At 23.5% G+C, this 8,847-nt stretch overlaps 1 long non-coding RNA gene across 14 annotated transcripts; it reads left to right on the plus strand.

Moving 5' to 3' along the window:
- The first annotated feature begins 1,564 nt into the window (after positions 1–1,564).
- Positions 1,565–7,862, plus strand: LOC141045921 (uncharacterized). Of its 14 annotated transcripts, none has more exons than XR_016505533.1 (10): positions 1,570–2,152; positions 2,531–2,698; positions 2,889–4,455; positions 4,720–4,956; positions 5,176–5,244; positions 5,619–5,679; positions 5,872–5,997; positions 6,177–6,257; positions 6,870–6,965; positions 7,178–7,862. It is a non-coding gene; the product is annotated as an uncharacterized LOC141045921 (long non-coding RNA). The 14 variants fall into 14 exon arrangements; XR_016505534.1 differs by having other exon boundaries at positions 1,570–1,892; XR_012218506.2 differs by having other exon boundaries at positions 1,573–2,698; positions 7,178–7,292; positions 7,532–7,862.
- Positions 7,863–8,847: the final 985 nt, after the last annotated feature.

An 8,847-nucleotide genomic window follows, 5' to 3' on the forward strand; every position in this document is an offset into this window, starting at 1 on the left:
AAAAAATAAAGTAATTATATTATTATTTTTTTTAATTTTTAATATATATTTTAAAACGTTTTAAGGTTATTATATATTTTATTAAAATTATCCATATTCTAAATAATTTAAAATATATTCTATATTATTTTAATAATATTATCATAATTTAAATTTTTATTTTATTTATTTTTACAAAATATTTTATTTTATTTTTTAATGAGTAATATGGGCTTGTGTTTTGGCATTAAATTAGCTTCTTTATTTTAAATGCATTATGGAAATTTCATCATATTTGAATTAAATCAATCAATTGTATTCTTAATTTTATAAATCAAATTTTTTATATGCATTGTAGTCTACAAACTAACTAAAAACTTGAAAATAGTTCATAATTTACAATCCATGTTACAATATATATATATATATATATATATATATATATATTAAAATTTATGTACTTAATTTTGAGAAATTAAAAAAAATTGATATAATAATCTTAAATCACAATGAGATATATATATATATATATATATAGATAGATAGATAGATAGATAGATAGATAGATAGATGTTTAAGCTACACCCCCAATTTTATAAAAAAACACAACCCCTCTCTATCTTCTCATGATTGATTCCGCTCATTCTTATTTTTGTCACACATTCTCAATCTTCTATCCTTATTCTTCACCTTTATTTCCTATCTCTTGTTTTAAACTCACATTCTTCTCCTTCATTTTTTGTCATCCAATGTTCCATGCAAGCAATCAACATAAACTAAGAATATTCTATTTCTAATTCTTCTAAGTCTACTACCTCACAATGTATTGACTAGTTTCATTTTCACATTTCAACATGGAATGTAATGACTCCTCAATCTATACTATAGATACATACAATACTCCTTCTAATTTTATTATAAATTTTATCTAAGGTTGTAATAGAAATCAAGCACAATAGCAATTACAATAGTAATCAACCATGTGAAGTGTAAACAACCTTGGCAAACACTTCTTTCTACTCCACATTCTAAAAAATGAGAGAATGGCTTGACAATACCAAAGCCATTGCCTCCCACCAAAAATAATTACTTAATCTTAGAACTTGTTGCAATGTTATGAATATCAACACCAGACCAATCATCTTAATTATATTAATAATATTTTTAAATTTATAATATATATTTTAATTGCCTCCCACCAAATATTGGCAGCGAGACTCACAATCCTTGATAGCTAGCTCACCATGTAATACTTAGCAATCTTCCATAGAACCTCCTCAAAATATTGGATTGCTAGGAAACTAACATCCACTCCTCACTAATCCATGTAACATACAACAAAAGTACTGAGGTAATTATAGTAATATTCAAATATTCCTTGTACAAATGTTGATACTAGATTTAAAGAACGTAGTGAGTACTTGGCACAAGGAATAAGAGATGGAAACAAGAATGGGGCTAAGGAACAAAAAAGAGGAATAAATACAAGAGATTTGGAACAAGGGATGCAAATGGAGACAAGAAGAGATTTAGAATGGAAAATCTACTTAATTTGTAACTTTCATTTTATTTTTTTTTATCAATAATAATACAAGAAATATAATTCAATTTAAATGCTAAAAATATAATTAATGGTTTTTTTACCCTTAACATATAAAGAAATAAGCTTAGTAAGTTATGTCATGTCATTATCTTTTTACAATTACCTAATAATTGTATTTAAAATTTCTGTTTTTCCAAAAAGAAATTAGATTTTCCAAAAAAATCTTTCAAAATTACAAAAATCAAACATGTTTGTAACAATGGATGAAAAAGAGACCAAATTTTTTGGTACATGAGCAACAATGTCACATACTTTAATTGATAGAATTCTATGGTGAAATTCAACGAAGACATTAATGAATTTTTCAAATGTGTGAAATTTAAACTTCTTCATTCTACTTCATTTTGACATTTCTTTATGCTATAAGCACGACCAAAAATTCAGTTTATTGTTATATAATATGAAATAATATTTTGAGATTGAAACCTATTAGATTGATTAACAAACCAAAAATATACAATTTATTTTATTGTTTTATCTTTTTAATGACTAGACATTGGGTTAAAATTTCAAAAATTGTGATAAATATAAGAAATTTATTTTAATTTTTCTAAAAAGACAAATTTCTATGTATGTGTATTTATCTATTTCGTAGTGTGGTGCTTTGGAAAAAATCTGTCCATGATTTCTTACATTGCAAGTTGTTTTAGTTAGGGATTTCTCATCAATTTTTTGTTAAAATTATAGACTGAAATTATCTTTGAAATAAAATGAATCAATACAAAATGATTCATGAAGAACTAAATTCATTTATATTCAAACTTTATGTTTTCAGTTGTAAATTTGCTGTATAATATTTAAAAACTGCATGCACATTGAAGAATATTTTAAATTTACCATATATTTTGTGTTAGAAAAAGTTCTGTGTCTTTTTAAGTGTCAAATATGAGTTTTGAAAATCAAATTGAAATAAAAATGAAAACATCATCATTTTCATAAAAAAATCAGAGGAATCAACAAATCATAACAAACTCAAGAGGTGGCACTTAGCATTTGCAACAAATATTTCTGTGTACAAATTTCAATATAAAATCAAGATTTGCCTGAAAGCTGACAAATATTAAACAGATAAATTGAAGTTAATGCACATTTTATCTTCATAATTTATTGAAAAAGGTCAGATTTGATTGCTTGTACAAAATTAAAGTAGATTGGAAATATGCTTTTAGACTCGACACTTTACAATCTCATTGAAGATATAATAAAAGTATTACATGTTTTATGCAATAGTAAACAAAATAATTATGGTGCTCACAAATTGGCACTCACATGTTTCATACTTTTGTCAATTGCATGTGTGATAAAGAAATTATTTGACCATGATTTGTTGTAAAGATAGCCGTGCATCCACAATGCAAGTATGATTTCAAAAACTTTATTTACTTATTTATTTACTTATTTTGTTGAGAACAATGTTATATTACAATACAATACAATACAAAACTCTGTGTTCTTTGAAAAGATGTTGATTTCTGATTTTTATACACCCACTGTATTGAAGCTTACTTTTGAATTACATTAATGTTGAGACTAATTACAATACTTAGCTGCATATCTGTAACAAAAATTTGAAAAAGAAAAAAAAAAAAAAAAAAAAAAAAAAAAAAAATCACAAACATCATATAAAAAATAAATTTAAATCTTGAAAACATCTTTATTTTTTTAAGAAAGAAAGAAAAAAAAAAAAAAAAAAAAAAAAAAAAAAAAAATTCAACTTTCATTATTGTATTGTGAAGAAAATTTTATTCTTATCTGATTTTAAAATGAAAATAGAATATTTTTTTCCAATATAAAAAAGTAATAAATTGTGTATTCTTTGATATTAAATTATCAGTTTCAATCATCACTAATATATATATATATATACAAACACAAATTCTTGTGGGTATGTGTGATTGGTTTTTTATCATTTAAATCAATAAGCTAAAACGCAAAAGACTGTAAACTTCAAATCGCAACACTGAAAATAATACACAGAAAGTTAGAATTCATAGTCTTTGCAGAATCTCATTCAAAATACATCTTTCTGCATGTTTGAAAAGATAGATATAAGAATAGAGCTTCAGAATCAGATCAAAACATTTTCATTTTAATTGGACAAAAAACCACAAGATTAAAAACCATTTCAGCAATTCGGACAGTAATCAATGAAATTACTTAATTTGCCAAATCTCTCATGTTGATGTATAGTTTGCATAATTCTCCACTGGATTCTTTTACATTTTCGTTCCAAATTTCCTTTATAATTTCAAAATCATAATAAACATTTATATCCGCTTTAACAAGAAATTAATCACATACATAAAACCTTTAATGTCCTTGAAAATCTATTTAAAAAAACTAAAAAATAATTCATTAAGAAATAAATATAAAAAAAGTCAGAAAAAACCTAATAAATTCTTGAATTAAGATAGTTTGCAAGCAAAAGATTTGCAGTTTAGTTGTCAATTTTTGAAAAGAACTGCTGCAAAAAGACTATGAATTTAAATTATAGATATACATAACTTCAATAGAATTCGTTTTTAAATATCATGTGATGTATTATTTTAATTTTAATTTTGTAACTTTAAGAGCTTTGTAAATGTATATGTTTAACTACAATGTACTAGGTTTATGATAATGTGTGGTTATTATTTTTATGGTATTATTCAAAATCCCTTGTATTTTTTATGTGGAAAGTTTTTTGCTACTAGTAGTTTTTTTATTGGTTCAGTATAAATATAAAAAATATATATATATCCTTTCTTTGGCTCTAGCAGGTTTGTTTGTTAGCATACTTTCTTCTGATGGTCATCTGTTTTATCTCTCTTTTAGCCCCACTTTTGTACTCACAAATGCTCACCAATGCTATTGTTGGAGTTTATATCATTCTGGTACACACTTGCCTTACTTTTCACAACAACATTATCACAATCATGCCATTTCAGAACTGAAGTACAAACTTTTAAAAAGCAGCTTGTGCAGTTTATTATGCTGCTAGAAGCTATGAAAAAGTTAATTACCATATACATTAGAATTTAAAAAAAATTGTGACAAAATAATTTTATCATCCATTGCATGGATTAAGACACAATGTTGATGTATATATATACACACACATACATACACACACAATTGTGTTGTTTTGTTGCATTTAGATTGTTTGGAATCTATTATTGTTGATGCGGTTTTTGACAATTGATGCCAAGGATCTTAAGATAATGAAATTGGAAGACAACTATGTTGATAAGAAAAGGCAATTGGGTATTTGTCATTTTGGGACCATATTATACCAAATGGCCATTTGTTGGTATCCAAGTGATCAATTCTCGCATGTTGATATGCCCAATGAATCCAAAGAGAGTCTTGTATTCTGTACAGTTTGTAAAGCTGAGGTGGACCTCATAACCTTAACCACTTATGAATAATTAATTAACCTTGATTTGTCCACTTCAACCTAACCTATTTAATGTTGTGTGTATGAATCTTTCCATTGTTAAAGCATTGTTGTGAATCACACACATGTTTACAAATCTTCAGATGTTATTGACATTTTTATCCTATAATGAAATAAAGCTCTTACATTTCTAAAATAACTTATTGTTGAATAATAGGTTGGAAGCTTAAGCAAACATTGTAAAGCTTGCAACATGTGTATTGAAGGATTTGATCACCACTGTTGGGTACACAATATAATGTTTTGTTTGTTTATTTGTTTTTTGTTATAATTTTTAAGTTTAAATACACTTTTTAGAACACTAAGAATTATGGATGAATAAAGGGTTTTAAATCCACACAAGATGATACTTTAACCTATTTCTTTGACCACTCTTAGTTACATTTACAATGTATAGAAACTTCTAACATTGATTTAAAATAAAATTCACATCGTAGAATTTATATTACCAAATGAATATAAAGCAAGGGTAACCCTAATTTTTATTTGATAGAAAAATAAATAAATAAATAAATAATATTCTAAGAAAATGAAAACTTATAATATGATAATTTATTGTGAAGCTAAAAAAAATTGAATTTATAAATAGTGGTTGAGCAGGTGTGTAGGTAGGAGGAATTATCACACATTTGTATCAATGTTGTCAATGTTTTTTACAACAGTAAGTTAGAATCATCACAAAACAATGAATAATTATCCTGAAAATGATTCAATTTTGATTTATTTCAATACTTATTAGAGATTTATTCTTACAAAATTTAAGCTCATTGAGTGAAACATATCCAAATAAACTGTTGACTTGGAAATCAAAACTTCAAATGTATATTTATATTGTTTTTTGTTTTTTCTGCAGCTAATTATAGAGTGGGTATTAAGTATGGTCATTATAATACGCACATGTACGGACTCAACCATGACATTCACCATTGTTGCAAAGTTTGGTAATAGTGTGACAAAAACATCCATAATTATTATTATGGTAAGTAAACAAGTATAAGTTAACAAACAAAGAAAATCTAACATATCACAGAAAATTCGCATACAATGCCTTGAATTTCTCTCTCTCTCTCTCTCTCTCTCTCTCTCTATATATATATATATATATATATCCATATATTCAAATTGTATTATTGAACAATTTTTATATTAAAATAACAGATTTTATATATGATTATTTCATTGTTGCTGTCCATTCCTATTGGTGAGCTGCTTTTTTTCCATATTCTGTTAATCAAGAAGGTAATGCTAAGGTTCACAACACTTTTTTCAACATCTGAAAGGTATTGTTTCTAATTAATATATATATATATATATATATATATATCAATTAGAAACAATATATATATATATATATATATATGTATGTGTGTGTATATATATATATATATATATATATACATATATATACATATATATTTGGTTTCATTTCTCTATTTCAATTATATATATATGTGTATGTGTGTGTGTATATATATATATATATATATATACATATATATTTGGTTTCATTTCTCTATTTCAATTATATATATATGTGTATGTGTGTGTGTATATATATATATATATATATATACATATATATACATATATATTTGGTTTCATTTCTCTATTTCAGTTATATATATATGTGTATGTGTGTGTGTATATATATATATATACATATATATTTGGTTTCATTTCTCTATTTCAATTATATATATATATATATATATGTGTATGTGTGTGTATATATATATATATATATATATATACATATATATACATATATATTTGGTTTCATTTCTCTATTTCAATTATATTGTATTGGAAGTTACATGTAATGAAATGGATTTATTTTCATTGTGGAAATAGGGTACTACTACTTATGAATACATTAAGACAATGAAATCTCAATTGGAAGCAAGTACTAGTCCGTCAAATTCAACATTGCCCATAGAGAATAACATTGTATGTACCTCTACACCAACACCATGTTTGGAAGACATGTATGGAAGCAAAAATTAATATGAATATAATTTCTAGCATTATTATTTATTAAACACAATATTTCTATATATCTAAATATATGTTGGAAGATCTCTTGCAAATTTAATACAAAATTAGGATTATTAAAGTTTTAAACTTTGATAATTTTATGGTGTCAATGTTTTAATGGAAAGGCAAAAAAAGAAAAAACAATGATTTCAATTAGTCCATGGAAACTCTTTAAATTTAAAGTCGGTGTCAACAAAAATTCTAATTAAACTTGATCTTGTTATGCAACCATCAAGTTAAGTAGGGAATCTTTCCATTTTCAAATATTAAAATAAATTAAGTAAAAATATATAACTTTAAATTTGTAAAATATAAAATTTACCTACTTCTATATTATTACAAAATTAAAAATATTAGGTCAAAATAGTTCATAAAGTAATTATGAATTTTGAAATATTTTAAGAATTAAAATTTTTAATAAAATTTTGTTACAGCATAATAATTTACAATAAACTTCCAGTTCACTTCCAATTACACAGATTTCAGTAGGTATGAAAATTTCAACTTCAACTACAACCATAACATTATATTGACTACAGATATGAAAACTGCAATTAATTTTGGCGGTTATTGTGCCAGACCTAGTTACAAAGGCAATCAATATAACATTTGTAAAATTTATCACAATAGATATGTTGTTGAAATTTAATAAAAATTGTCATGATACAAAAAATCTGAAGTTAAATTGATATTGAATAAATGAAATGTAAATTCAAATCAGAATATACATTTTGCAAACTGATTTAAACGTACAATATCATTTAAATGTTACGTAGACCACTTAATTTATCTAAATTACTAATTTTTGTATTTCTACTTCATGTTCTTGAAAATATTCGAAGTTTTTACCATGGCTTTTTAAAATTATGCATGAAAAGATTGATTCCAATTATCATTTTTGTAATTTCAAATAAAATTTTATTTTACTTTTTTTATTTTTTACAGAACTCCAATTTTTTAACTAAATTCTCTTTAAAAGCTCCAAGTTTTAAATACTTAAAAATAGGCATTATCCACAAATTTCTATGTAATTTCTAAAAGCTACTGTAAGACTATTTAATAAGTATATTTTAAAATTACTTCATAAATGATCTTGTATTAAAAAATTATTTTTTGTGGCATTTAAAATGTTACTGTAAAATACCAATTTAAAAGTCATATCAACTGTTTTTACAAATATACTATTAGTTAATTTTTAAAGTTACTAATTATTATTAGTAAATAAATCAAATTGTATTGCATATAACTTCATTTATTTATAATGGTTGATGAATTTTATTAATGTAATTTACTAAATTAAAAACCATAAATAAAGTAATATTTGTATTTTTTATGATTTAATATTGATGCTTAATATACCTAATATTTTTTGAATAAATATTTATACAAAAAATTTAAGATATTATAAAATAATTGTTAAATATTTTTTATAAAATTATAAAAATATTTTTTATTTCAATTGAAAACTCAGGGCTTTTTTAAAAATCAACCATATGAAAAATTGTGTATTTATAAAATTTTAAAAAAAGAATACATGAATTTTATTTTTAAAAAGTATTATTTTTATTATTTAAAAATAAAATAAATATTGAATTATCTTGTTTAAATTTAATTTGATAATGATAAAAAATTAAAGTAATAAATTGTTTCAAAATCGGATTTTTTTTCAATTACACAATTTAATTATATAATTATAATATTGCTACTTCTATCACAATGTCCCACCCATTCAATATATTTTCTTTAATTTTTTTTACTCAAATAAATAAAAAAAATTATTCAATTACAATTTCAA

This window comes from Physcomitrium patens, chromosome 11 (genome assembly GCF_059467195.1).
Source record: "Physcomitrium patens ecotype Gransden chromosome 11, ASM5946719v1, whole genome shotgun sequence".
Taxonomy (NCBI): domain Eukaryota; kingdom Viridiplantae; phylum Streptophyta; class Bryopsida; order Funariales; family Funariaceae; genus Physcomitrium; species Physcomitrium patens.